The sequence below is a fragment of the Vidua macroura genome, chromosome Z, assembly GCF_024509145.1.
Source record: "Vidua macroura isolate BioBank_ID:100142 chromosome Z, ASM2450914v1, whole genome shotgun sequence".
Classification (NCBI taxonomy): domain Eukaryota; kingdom Metazoa; phylum Chordata; class Aves; order Passeriformes; family Viduidae; genus Vidua; species Vidua macroura.
This window is the reverse complement of record NC_071611.1, coordinates 28,285,360-28,298,529: the sequence shown is the minus strand read 5'-3', so window position 1 is coordinate 28,298,529 and position 13,170 is coordinate 28,285,360. Positions and strand designations below refer to the sequence as shown.

At 41.1% G+C, this 13,170-nt stretch overlaps 1 long non-coding RNA gene across 4 annotated transcripts; it reads right to left on the bottom strand.

Moving 5' to 3' along the window:
• Positions 1-961: 961 nt before the first annotated feature.
• LOC128822608 (uncharacterized) lies at positions 962-10,390 on the bottom strand. 4 transcript variants are annotated; one of them, XR_008441513.1, is made up of 4 exons: positions 10,282-10,390; positions 10,011-10,097; positions 9,817-9,895; positions 962-1,225 (listed from the first exon to the last, which is right to left on the bottom strand). It is a non-coding gene; the product is annotated as an uncharacterized LOC128822608 (long non-coding RNA). The 4 variants fall into 4 exon arrangements; XR_008441510.1 differs by having other exon boundaries at positions 9,817-10,097; XR_008441511.1 differs by having other exon boundaries at positions 9,831-10,097.
• Between the last annotated feature and the right edge of the window lie 2,780 nt (positions 10,391-13,170).

Here is a 13,170-nt window from a genome sequence, read left to right as displayed (position 1 = left end):
GCAGTTTCACAGCATGGAGAACCTCTGCTTTTACACCAGTAGTGACTACCAGAACTCCCATCTTCATTGCAAAGCCCACTGGCATAAATACTTCATGCAGATAGCACACTACTTCATTTGTGTGCAGAGTACAAGTGCCTGTGTGTGCAAGTTCTCTCCAGAACTAAACTCCTGTTGTCTTCCTCTGCCTGACATGGTGAGCACCATGGACAATCCACATTTGTCAGCACCCTACCCCAGAACTGACATCTTTCCCAGGAACAGGAAGCAATCCCACCTTCCAGAACGCAGATCCAGTGGAACAAAAAAAAAAAAACAAAAAAAAAAAAAAAAAAAAAAAAAAATCAGAAAATCCAGAACAGAAACAAAGAGAATTGAGGAAGCTAGCTAGGTAAGTCTGTGACCATTGACTGCTTTAGAAGACTTTTTCAATAAGCTGATAAGGTGCAATTACCTCATCATCTGAATATTGCAGTAGTAAAATCAATGCTACTTGAGAAGTCTGATAATCAGTTAGGCACTCTTTCGATATTTGTGACAGTCAAGGCAATTCTGTAGAAAACATTGATAGCATTGAAGCACCACAATACTAGTTCCCTAATGGGTACTGAGAAAATTAACTTGTTCCAACTGTGGAATTATGATCAATTCAAACCTCTGAATCTTCATTTTTAGCTGGATAAAAGGTTGGGTTTTTTTCTGGGTGAGGGTTCTTCAGCATTGTCAGCAGTGTCATGTAAGAGGCATTCACACAAGACTCAGCACATACCTGTCTAACAAGAAAATAGAATACAGAACAACCCTCTGGATGGACTTGTATATTACTATCATAACACTGTTATCCAGAGTGTAATTCTAGACAATCTAATCTTAGTTTTATCTCAATTTATCTGATTAGTAAGTAAACCTGCAAACATGTAACAAATAAAAATCAAGGTCACAAATACCCAAATCATCACAATTAAGTAAGTAATATATTTTTATTGTTAGAAGAGGCAAGCATCTTGCTGCCTTTCAGCATCTCTGAATGTCCTCTGATTTATGTATGTTTCAGATGTCAAGCAGGGGAATAGACTGCTGTGAAAGGCTGTGGAATCTCCATCATTCAAGATTTCCTCAGAGTAGATTAGACAAACATCTGCCAGGAATAACCTGGGCATAGTTGCTTCTGTGTTCAACAAGAAATGGGTTGCACAACCTCTTGAGGCGATCCAGCTCTACAACCCTAAAAAGAAACTGATAATCATTATATGGTTTTCTGATTGTATGGGAAGTCTGTCTGGGCTTTCATCAGATATTTAAATAGTAAAACAACATTAATTTAGTCATAACAATCATACCAAGAATAATATGGATTAATTTTATTTCTGGCATGATGTGACTTCCCTGGAATTATATAAAGGACTAATTTAGTTCAGCATTTGGATAATTAATAATCTATCAGTGTGTTACATTAATGTGCATATTGAGTTTTTCTACCATCATTTAAAACAGTTGCATCACTAATGAGACTATTAACTATAGAGATCGTCAAGTCACATTGGATTCATGTTTTCATTATTTCTATCTAAGGCTAGTTTTTAGCTCAGCCAGTTAATAAATGCCAGGGTAGTGCTGGCACAGGAAACATGCATCTCTTAATTTTCATTAAGATGTCCTGGAGAATGCTAGTAAAGACAGATGGGACTGTTTTGTACCACAGAATCCTGCTAGACAGAGAAAACTTAAATGTGTATTCTCATTTAGAACACAATACACAGATGCTTTTTGCTTACCATTTCTGGAATTATTTGAACTGTACCAAATTCAGAAGCTAATTAGGATCTAGTTCTAAAAAACTCATCAGCTCCTGCTGGACTTCAAATACCCAAGCAGCTTCACTGAAAAGAACAGTTAAATTTAAGCTCCTGAGCTTAAAATGTATCCTGAGCAGGATATATTACCATGGCTCCTCAAGTGTGATTACAACCACAAATCTTGTCCCAGTTACCTGACAAATTATGACAGAGCCATACCACCTTTTCAAGTCAAATTGGGCAGTGTGTGAGCCTGAGGTCAGAGAGAAGAGTCCCCACTGGAAGCTCCATTTCAGATTAGTCGAACAACAGATCAAAGCATTAAAATGTTTCTTGAAATTCTACTTCATGAAACCCAAACTTAAAAACTGACAATATGAGCTGCAATGCAGAAAAAATATTGCAAGAACCTCACTAAAGTGGAACTTTCAGGGCAAGTTTTAGAAATTATATTATTTGGGGATGTTTTTGCTATTATGTCTCTAGCAAAAATGAAGTACACTTTGAAAGATGAAAATGTCACTTCAGTGCATTATCTTGTGTGCCAGATTGGCCATGTAGATTCAGATTATAACTATCTGGGCACCAGGCCCATTCTTCACTGACACTCATAAAGAATGAATATTAAGAGATCAAGAACACAGCAGCAGTCAAGATGAAGAACATTCTGATTCCAGTTGCACAGGGTGATTCTTTAAATGTTCAGAATATAGCCCAGCAGTGATATTAGCCTGGCAAAATTTTGTATTTCTTTGGGTCCACAAAGAAATAAAAAATTACTGCAGTTGGAAAATATCTCAAAATAACAGGGGCTGCAGTGGCTGCATGTGTATAGACATTGGTAACCATGCCTAAGTTCAGATTCAGACTCCACCAAGTGGTTTGCACTAGTTGGAGATATATTTTAGGCCTGGGCGTGACTCTGACTCATGCCTTCTCCTTCCACACTGTCCTTGGTTCTTTGCCTTCCCACTGCTTTACTCTGTACTAAAAAAGCCAGCCAGCCAGCACACCTGCTCCCAAGTTTCCCTGCCCCCAGACTATTGTGTGTTATCCTGTAGGATGAGAAATGCTAGGGAAGAGGTTGAACTGATCTATGTCTGTTCCAGAGTACAGAAGTTCCAATATCAGTGAATGTGTATTAATGCATGGGGAGAAAAAGAAAATAATATTTTTACTTCCATTCCTGGTTTTCTGTTCTTATTCCCTTTCCATGACCTTCACTGGTAATGAATCAGCATGAGTTCTTAGTGACTTATACCAGACACACAGGTAGGGACTCTGGAAAGAATCACATTTTCTCCTCTTCTTTGCCCTGTCTTAAGTTCTTAGAGAAAGGCACAAGTTGTTTGTCTTCCCTAAGACCCAATCCAAGAGACATTTCTCACTAATATGAAGCAGAAGCCAAAAAGTCACACCAAAAAACATGCAAATTCCTTACTACTTTTTCCTCCATGCTGCACTATAGGTCTACGTGGACTATAAGTCTACTATAAGTCTACTTCTCAGACCAGTAAAAAACAAGAGATAAACAGACTTTTTCTAATATTTCCCACACAGTTTCACAGATGCAGAAGAAGCTGTACCCAGGGGAGGTGACACAGGAAACATGCACCCTCACAGTCCTGCTCCCAAAAGCAGAACAAGGTGTGGGGTAAGGAGCCCTCATTTGGTGTTCCTGACATAGGAAGATCAGAAGTGATTCACCTTCACTGGCAGCATTGCAGGAATAGGACTTAGGCATGGAATGAATATTTCTGTTGTTGCACATGTTTAAAAGTATTTTCAGTAAGGCATTGGCAACAGCCCTCTTGCAGGGCAGAACAGCATCACGTGCTCTTACCCCAAGGATTTCCCACTCTACACTGGTCTTTATTTCAGCTTCCTCAGCAACTGGAAATTAAGCATCTTTCAGGGAAGTCTCTATGGGCTAAGTTCTTCTATTTAGCATTACATGCTGAAATAAATGAGGCCGTACATGAAATCCTGCTTTTTTCAAATGGCTTTGACAATATAATTCCATAGGTCCTGACTTTGCATGGTTTTAAATCTTAACAGTGTAATAATACAAAAGTGGGGACAAAAAGGAGAGGGAAGAGATAAATTTATATGCAACAGATCATTCTTGTCTTCTGCTTTCAAGAGACTTTGCTGTAAAATACATTTCAGATTTTCATAGGAACCTGATAAATAATTATTAGGCCTAATTTGATGGTGCAGAAAGCAACTGTGTTACTAGTTACACATCAATTGGCTCATTAACTTTAGAAAAGGTTAAATAAAAGGACCTAGGTACATACACTTTTCCCTTTTTTTGCCCCTGCAGAAAATCACTCTTGGTGATATTTGGGAGAGTTTTAAGAAAAAAAAAAAAAAAAAGAGAGAGAGATAAATGATTTTAAAAAATATCAATAAATAAAGCCAAGTAAGAAAACATGAGAAAGAGCAAGGCTTGTGTTAGGGAGGGCAAACTGATTCCCCAACTGTGCTATTGGGGATGATGACAGCACTCCAAACACCAGGCTGTGTTATTCTGAAGCAGGTGCAGGTAAGCCTTAGAAAATCCTTCCAGGGAAGTCCTCACCACAGCAATTTGTTTATCTCTCATAGTGCCTGGATCTCTCAAACCTCAGGATATTTATTGGAGCCTGTAAGAGCTCAAGATCCCTTTTCCTCCAGACAACAGTTAGTCAAGCATAAAAGCTAAGGCACAAGTGTGAAGTCACTCTTCATTCTTAGTGGCTTTAAGAATAAGGTAGTAGAGATACATCCAGACATACTTTTTATGCCAGGATCTTCTTCACATATAACACAAATATTGTTACTAAATCTGTCAGCAGGTCTGTGATCCCACTGCCTATGGAGTTATTCCCAGGTTCATCTCCTGGTCTCATCAGTAGGGTGGAAGCAATTGGCTCATACAGTTAATGTAAGCAATTTCAGTTGTGGAACAAAGACGCATTTAAAAATGAGGTATTTAAATAAGGAATCATTCTAATAAGGTCATTTGTGTATTGGTGATGCTGAGGTTTCATCCTGGTGCTTGCAAGGGCTCACAAGATGCCCTGACGGTTTTCATCACACTCTGTAACAGTGCTGATTTCTTCTGGCTATGGGCAGAAGAAACTGTCACATCTCCCACCATATGAAAGAAAAGATAAGGTAAGAATGAAAAAAGTATGTATTTTAATTCCTGGGCAAACTTGTTGCATCCCGGGTTTGGGTTTAGATTAGGGGTTCTAATCTATGTTAGCTAGCCGAGTCCTGTGTACCCCCATGCACCCCCCGTGTTTCCCCCCACCCCGCGGTGGCTCGCTCCAGGCTGCCTGCTATTGGAGTGTCCCCCCGTCACTCCTGTGATCACTCCCCCATCCAGTCCCGGGAGTTCTGTATCTGTCACCCTGATCCCGCAACCCCGTTTGCCCCAGGGCCCCGTGTCCGCCCCTGCCGTGTTCCGGTTGGTCGCCGTCTCCACGTCATCGCCACGGCACCCGCACCGATTGGGCAGAAGGGTGTCTGCCAGCCCTGTCACACCCCCATATCATCCTGCACCCCGCCAGCCCCGGTGCCATTTCCCCCATATGGGCACTGGAGGCATGGGCCGCGGCCCCCTCGCCACAGCTCTCCATGGTCAATAAAACCTTCCTGCCTCCCGCGTGGGTGATTTGGACATTCCTTCCCTCTTCACCTCAGACCCTCGTGTGGGCGACAGAACCCGGCAAGCCCTGACCAGCGCGCCGCAGCAGCGACATGTGGGAGAGCAGCAGTGAGCCTGAGCTCTGGAGGGAGGTGGTGCCGAAAGGTGCCGGAACTGCCCGGAGCCGGGAGAAACAACGCACCGTCGCTAAACTGGAACTCCAAATGCCAATAGCTGACCCTCAATAGTAACTGCAAGGTCCAACAGGGAGTTGGACCATAAACAGGCATTTTGGACAGGATTAGCAACCATGTGTTCAGATAATAAGTAAGAGGATAATTGCACACTTGCATAGACTGCTGGTTGGGTAGCAGTACAAAGAGCTGCACTGAGCATGATTACAGCAGCCCAGACAGGTTCATAGTCCTTCTCATCCATGCAAGTAAAAGACAGGCTGTGTGCCAAAGCGACTTTCCTTTCCTATCATTTCACAACATGTGCCATCAGATAGCTCAGGGCCAAGAGTGAGAAGTTTATGAGCAGCAGCTGGAAGAGTTTAGACAGCTGTTGCTTTCCAACATCTTTCTGAAAGCCTTGAGGACCCACACTTGCAGAGAATGTTATCTCCAAAGCACAGATCAAGAATGCGTCTGCAGGGAATTCAACTTCAAATACATAAAAGGTTCCAGCAATGTGGAAATAAACCAGCTGTCCCAGTGCCCGTGGTGGAACAGACCAGACTGAGTGGGCCTACTGCAGCAGGGTAGCTAGATATAAGCTGGACATCATGAGAAGCTCCCCAGGAGCGAGCATAGTGAAGCCCTGGAACAACTCACTGGCCAGCCTGCCTGCAAAACCTGTTTGCAGGGGGGGGATGGTAACAAAAGTAATCCATTTAGTCTCAATAGAAAGAGATGGGCATGGAGTGCCCTTGAGGTCTTTCCAGACTTTCAAGTTTTCACATATTTGAGAGTCAGTGAAGCCCTACAGACACTAGAATTATGCTACATTGATAGTTACACACATCTTCTTTAAGTCAAATCAGAAACAAAAATTTTGATTCAGAGAAGTTTCCCAGAATGTGCATGCTTGACCTCCACATACCTTGAAAGCTGCATACTCTATTTGTACCTGCTCACAATGTGCTGAAAGAATCCTTTTTTCCATGGAATTACCAGGTCTCTCCTACCTGCTCTTCTTTGTCTGCAAAAGCTTCAGCTAGCTTGCACTCCCAGCGCGAACAGCTTCAAAACTTTTGGCAGGTATTGAAAATAACTGGCAAATCTTTTGCCTAGACTCTCTACTCCTCTAGAGTTTAGCAGAGACACCTCAAAACCCTACTAGCATCGCTTTTTGGTGAGAGATTTTAATCTTTTGATGAAGAGTCATTATCAAAGTAGATCAAGCTGAAAGTCTTTGGAAAGTACAGTAATCTTTTTGATTGTATAAGTAACAAAAGACAAGTAAAAAGTCTGAAGAAAATGCTGTGCCCTACCATAAGCAAGAAAATGAGAATTTTAAAGCAAGAAGAACTTCCAGGGAAAGACTAGAAATATTGCTAATAGGAATTCCCAGAGTGGTCAGGACCACAATATGGCATGGCAGCCTTGATGAGTTTATCACATGCATTTAAGTTTCCTTGAAAAGTTGAAATGATCCTTGACCAGATTTTTTTTTAGTCTTTTAAATAGAGGCAGTATTTTCCAGTGCTAATGAAAACCCCTTCATGATTAATTCAATACCCTGATATTTGAAGATAACTGCGGCTGTGGTATTATACAACTATCACAGAAAATTACTACTTCAGGACAGATGGTGCAGTGGTGTTGATGAGTAACAATTAAGCCCAATCATTAAGGGCTCCTCTGATCAGCAAAGTCGTCCAATGAAGACATGTATATGAAAAGTCAGTATGACTTTTTTCTGCTAGAAAGATCTTCAAAGAGTTTCTAGAGAACCGTTTTTAGCTTTGGAAGACTTAATTAAAGGGGCTGTGTTTGAATTATGATACTTGATTCTCTTGCCAAAGTGTTAAATTATTTTAGAAAATGTTTCCTGTCCACTTAGAGTTACAAAGTACTTTTAATCATCGAAGGCTGCTCGATTATATCTCAGTGTTAAGTTTCTAACTTTGACTAACTAGATGAACCAGTTCTTTAAAACTTTGTATTCTAGGAATTCCACAAAGTCACCAGAAAACATGTCCCAACCCCATCATCAAAAGGTACAAATGTGTTGCTATTTCAATGCAAAACAAATTCCAAGAGTGATTGGGTGACAAGCCTCTTTACCTCCTTACCTTCTATCTTACCAAGAGGAAGCTAGCTGGTGATAAGTTTGACCTTAGCCTGGTTGAAATGGTTGCCTGCACAATGCAACTCTTCATTTACCTTCTGTAACCTGTAACACATTTCTCAGGTTCTACGCTAAAACTGATATAAAGCATCAATAGACTATCCCATTTTCAGTCTGTAGTCTGCAACAAGCCAGATAGTTGGGGGGTGCAGCCAAGGCAGTGATCTCAGCGTTTATATCCAGAATTTTTTTGATGCAACAGAGAGAGAGAAATCACTGAATTTGGTTGTGGTATTAGTCTTGAATACATGAGCTGAGCACTGAGGCCTTTGGAGACAGAGTCTTCAAATCAGACACAGCCAGTAGTCACCCTGCAAGCCAAAAGCTGCAGTGTACTGGCAACATGCTAAGCAGACATGATTAAACAAATCTGCATCAAAGACATGACCTGCTCACATTGTGTATCAAATGAGGAAAAACACAGCACTGCTTGTAGCTGCTTGCACAGGGATTGGAAAGAAGAGAGAGATTGGAGGTCTTGAGCAGAAATGAGGTTCAATTGCAGGCTCTCTGCAACCAGGCCCCTTGAGGAATGAGGAAAATTTAAACCCTGGGACTTCTCTGTGCCATGACACAAAAAACTGCTGGATGAAGACATGTAAGTGTAAAGCAGGATGAAACATCCATTCTGATATTTACAGAGATAGAGCAGAATCACAGTTGCTTCATAGATAATAGTAACTATTCATCCTATTTTTCTGCCGAAAGCCTATAGTCTAGAACAGGGTCATGCTAGCCCATTGCCCTCTTCTCCCCAAATAAAAGAATGTAGGATACCAAGAGAATAGAAAGCACATGTTAAATATCTGACTTGTGCCTATCTATTATCCTCCTTCTTCCTACATAATAACCTCCTCTTCTCTATTTATATTCACATCTATATTTAATGCTCACTGAAAACTATGGACTTGTGTTTGATGTTCATCTGGAGATATGATTCATCACAATCCTCATTTTTAGTAATGGGAAAAGGCTGTGGTAGAAAAAAAACAGACGAGCACTTTTCATCTCAGTAGCTATGTAACCTTTATGTGAACTTGAAAAGTCATTCACAAAATGGCAGTCTCAGCCTATTGCAGTTGATACACAAGTTTTCTGAATGCTGCATGATCCTCCCTAGCAGTATCTGATCTCTTCTTCTTTAAAGAACACTCATTAAAAAGAGACAGCAGGTCATTCTTTCTTTGACCTACCATGTCTGTTGTTTTTAACATAATATGTAAGAACATTCTATTAGTTGTAAGTTTTGGGAAAAACAGATGTTATCATTTCTATATCTGTAGTCTGGAGAATAAAAAACAAGGACAATAGGTCAATTATTAACTTGTTTTTCACACTCTACCCTGCAGCCAGAGCCACCAGTGCTGACTCCCTAACAAGTGGTCAGAGAAGAGCATGGCACTCCCTTCCCTACTATCAACACAAACCCTCTAAGAGCAACCTACAGCAGGGTAACTAAATGCAGACAGCTGAGGAGCCTCTGACATCAACTCACCACAAAAATAGTCTACTGATCTTCCTTACCAGAATGAAAGGAGCGCCAGACTATTTTGTGTCATGGAACATACATGCTCAGAGTCTCCTATATATCCTCACATGGAGAATGCCAATCTACGTGGCGTAAAAATATTTCTACACACAGAACTGGTTGCTATCTACTGGTTATCACAACTTTATAAATCTCTTTGCACAAAAAACAGGTTTACCTCCCTCTTTTCCAAACTAGCTAGTTCCCCTTAACTAACATTATCCTATTTGAAATCAGACATAGCCAGGTTAGATGACAGGCTTAGATGACACTATAATTTAAGACTGTAATTTAATGTGAACTTCTAATTCCAATGTGAAAGATTGAAATTCCACTGGATATGTGAATTCATTAAACAGAAGATATTTTCATCCATCAGAATACATTCTTTACAGAAATAAGAAACCAACCTCCAAATTTACAGTTGCTATTACGGATATTAGGGTTTTGTCTGAAATAAAACCCTTAATTTCTGGAAAATGAAAAGCATGAACCATCACCTCTCTCATCCCACCTTCCCCAAAGGAGCATCAGTCAGAGGAGTAAGCGAGGAACCAAAATATCTGGTGGAAACTGCATCTGCATGGTGGTGAAGCCAAATCAGGAGGTGTGGTCAGGATGCCTGAAGCACTAGCTCTGAAAGGGCAGGTGGCTGAGACGGTTCATCTGATAACTGCAAACCACACTGCAGCACCTTTTGTTTGCTCAAAATAGTTCCTCAGTTCCAAAACATCCTGGATCTTCTCTCATGCCACGGAACTGATATAACATTCAAATGCAGCTCCTCCTGGGAGAGAAACAGAGCAGAACCTCAGCTTCAAGTGCCTGATGCAGTGATGGGCAGGGCAGGAAGCAGGAATCACACACAGGCACATCATCCTGCCACAGGGAAGGTTTTCACACAAACCCATCAGCTGCACCAGGCCACCTGGTTGGGATGGGTACAACCAGATTGTGCGACCAACCTGAGCCAAGCTGGATCATCCTCCTGGGCTGGGTTTTGGGAAACCGGTTTTGTGACACCTTGCTGGCCAAGGGAGCCAGAGCAGGAGGTCAGTGCTGCTGTCTATGGCTCTATTGGCAGACAAAAGCCTCGTCTAAGTCTAGCCTCAGTGACATCATGAACTCACATGTCTGGAACCAGGAGCCTCATGCAATGTTTTAATCTTTGTCACTTACACAGATGCTTATGCAACATGACAGAGGGAGGCAGGCATGGTGTCCGATGCTGTACCTCTGGACTTCTCTACAAAGAGCATGCCATTCCGAACATATTTTCTTCTCATTCCAGCAGACTTGCCTCTTCCTTTTCTCTTGCCATTACTGCCTGCATGCCTGACTTGGAGACCCGGTACGAAAGTGCTGCAGAAAGGCTCAGGTGACACAGCATGACACTGGAATGGCTGTGCTAGAAATCAAGGAGGGCACAGACTCTTCTTTCCATCAGCACGGGTATAACAGAACCACATAAGGGAAAATCTGACCCATGCAACCTAGAAAATATTCCCACAGATGCATGAAGAGACTGAAACCGAAGGGCAGATCAGGTGCTGCTCCATTTTTCTGCTATAGTCAGTCCTTGCCACATCCCTATTTAAAAGCATTGATTGAAACACAGTTCCATCCTTGCTATTCCCGCATTATAATTGCTTGTAAATGCTATTTTTTCTTTAATTACCCTTTCTGATATATGCATGAGAATGATAGTATAAAGAACAATACAACATTGCAATTGAATTACAAAACCATAGCAAAAGCATAGTCCTATTAACTTCATAGCATTGATGTATTAGAAAAACAAAGTAAAGAAAAACGGGGAGTAATTTGTTTATAAATATGTTAGTTAGGTGGAGCAAATGCCATATTGCCTGATTGCAACTGATTGCAAAGCATGCCTTCTAGCATGGATTTCATGGAGCAATATGTAATTAGTAAAACTACCTTTATGATTCTTATTACAACCTTTTAGCATAAATAGCTAATAACCTATTTACATTAATGGTATTGGCACAAACGTAAATTAGCGTCTTTTTGTTTGTATTACTGAAGTGCAGTTCCATTGCCAGACAATTGTATTTGGCCATTCCATTAACTGGAGAGATCTAGGAAACAGATTAATATTCCTGCTCAAGGAATATTAATTCAGAAAAGAAATTGCACTGCCTATCTCCTTACTAGCTGGGGCCTCACAAAGAGCACATCTGCTTTTTGCACTCAAGCCTGTTCCTCCATCACATGTTGGCATAGAGACAACACCCAAGCAGGTTGGTGCTGCTTCAAATCAGACTTAGAAACCAGGTTTCCAGCCCCACACAGCATTTCAAGATTTCATCTGCTTTCCTGTTCTAAGTCACAAGCACCAAGATCTTAGGAAACTGGTTGCCACTCACCCTAAGAAAGAGACCCCACTAGTAGGGGGTACTAGTTCTTGCAGAGGCACAGCAGCTCCACTAGGGATGACACCAGGCAACACTCAAAGAAGGGGCTGTTGCCTCCCTATGCTCTCCTGGTCAAGATCTTCTCTGCTAGCAAACACTCTCCCACTCCTGGCTACTTAGGACACCTTCCTCCTCCCCATGGTGAAATGGTTTTCCTGCATCCAAGAGGCACACCTCATGTTTTCTTCAGTGTAGCAAGTGATGTGGAACCTTGCACGAGGTTTACACCACCGCTTTTCCCCTTTTTCCAGGAGGTGGCTTTCCTGCTTGACACCTAGAAAAAGGGATGGTTATAACATAATTTTTATTGGTGCAAATGGTAGGTGGGGAAAGGGGCCTTTACAGCCTACTAAATCAATGCTTCTGAAAGCCAAAGATCAAATGTAAACATTGGCAAATTACTGGCAAAGCATGTGAAAGTCACGCAGTCTTGCCCGCTGTAGAAATAGAGGTTTTCCATTTTCAGGCCTCATTCATCTGGGACCTTTCATATTCACATGGTCTTTCTTTAGTCATGCTATATAAGCAGCTACTGTATATAATGAAAGCCAATTTTCCCATATACTTAAGAGTGCTGCTGGAAGAACAATACATCATTCATCTATTTCCAATTTCATTACCCTTTATGTGATATTGATACAAAAGCATCCTTTCCATTCATCTGCTTGTTTCTTAGTTAAAGACTAGAAGAAAGGCTTCTTCTTTTCATACAAATTGGCAGTAAGCTGTTTTCCTTTCATCAATACAGAAGGTACTGATTCCAAGCATGCAGTAAATACATTGGACTAAATTTTGCTGTTAATGCCATTCTAATATCTCCAGAAAATCCCCAGTGAACAGAGAATGTTTTTTTTTCCTTTTGAACATGAACAGCCATTTTGAAGCATCATTATAGATATATAAATCATTATATATATACATATGAACTACACTCCCTCTCACCTTCAGCATGAGCAATGCTATTCTAGCAGATTAACAGAATAACAGCAGACCTCAGACTCATGCTCATGCTGCACTACTATATATCAAGAATAGTTTCATTGAAGTTCATCAAATTCTGTTGATGCATCTCCAGTGTAAATGAGATCAGAAACAGGCTTTGTGACTTCTGGGTCCTCTTGTCCACCACATGCACAGAACATAATGAACTAATCAAATATAGTAGACAAGATAATGCTATCCCTGTAGCATATTAAATACTAATGCAATGAATGACACCAACATTATGAGATGAGTGTTATGAATGGCCAAGACTCATGAGAAGTAAAAGAGGAGAATCACTTCACTGGAGACCTGGCACCAGAAGACAGAACCCATGATATGAGGTCAGGGCTCTTATTTGGTATTTACTTAGGTACCATCTGATTTAAATTAGGTGGACTAAGGGAAACACTTCATGGTTTCACTTCCATTCCT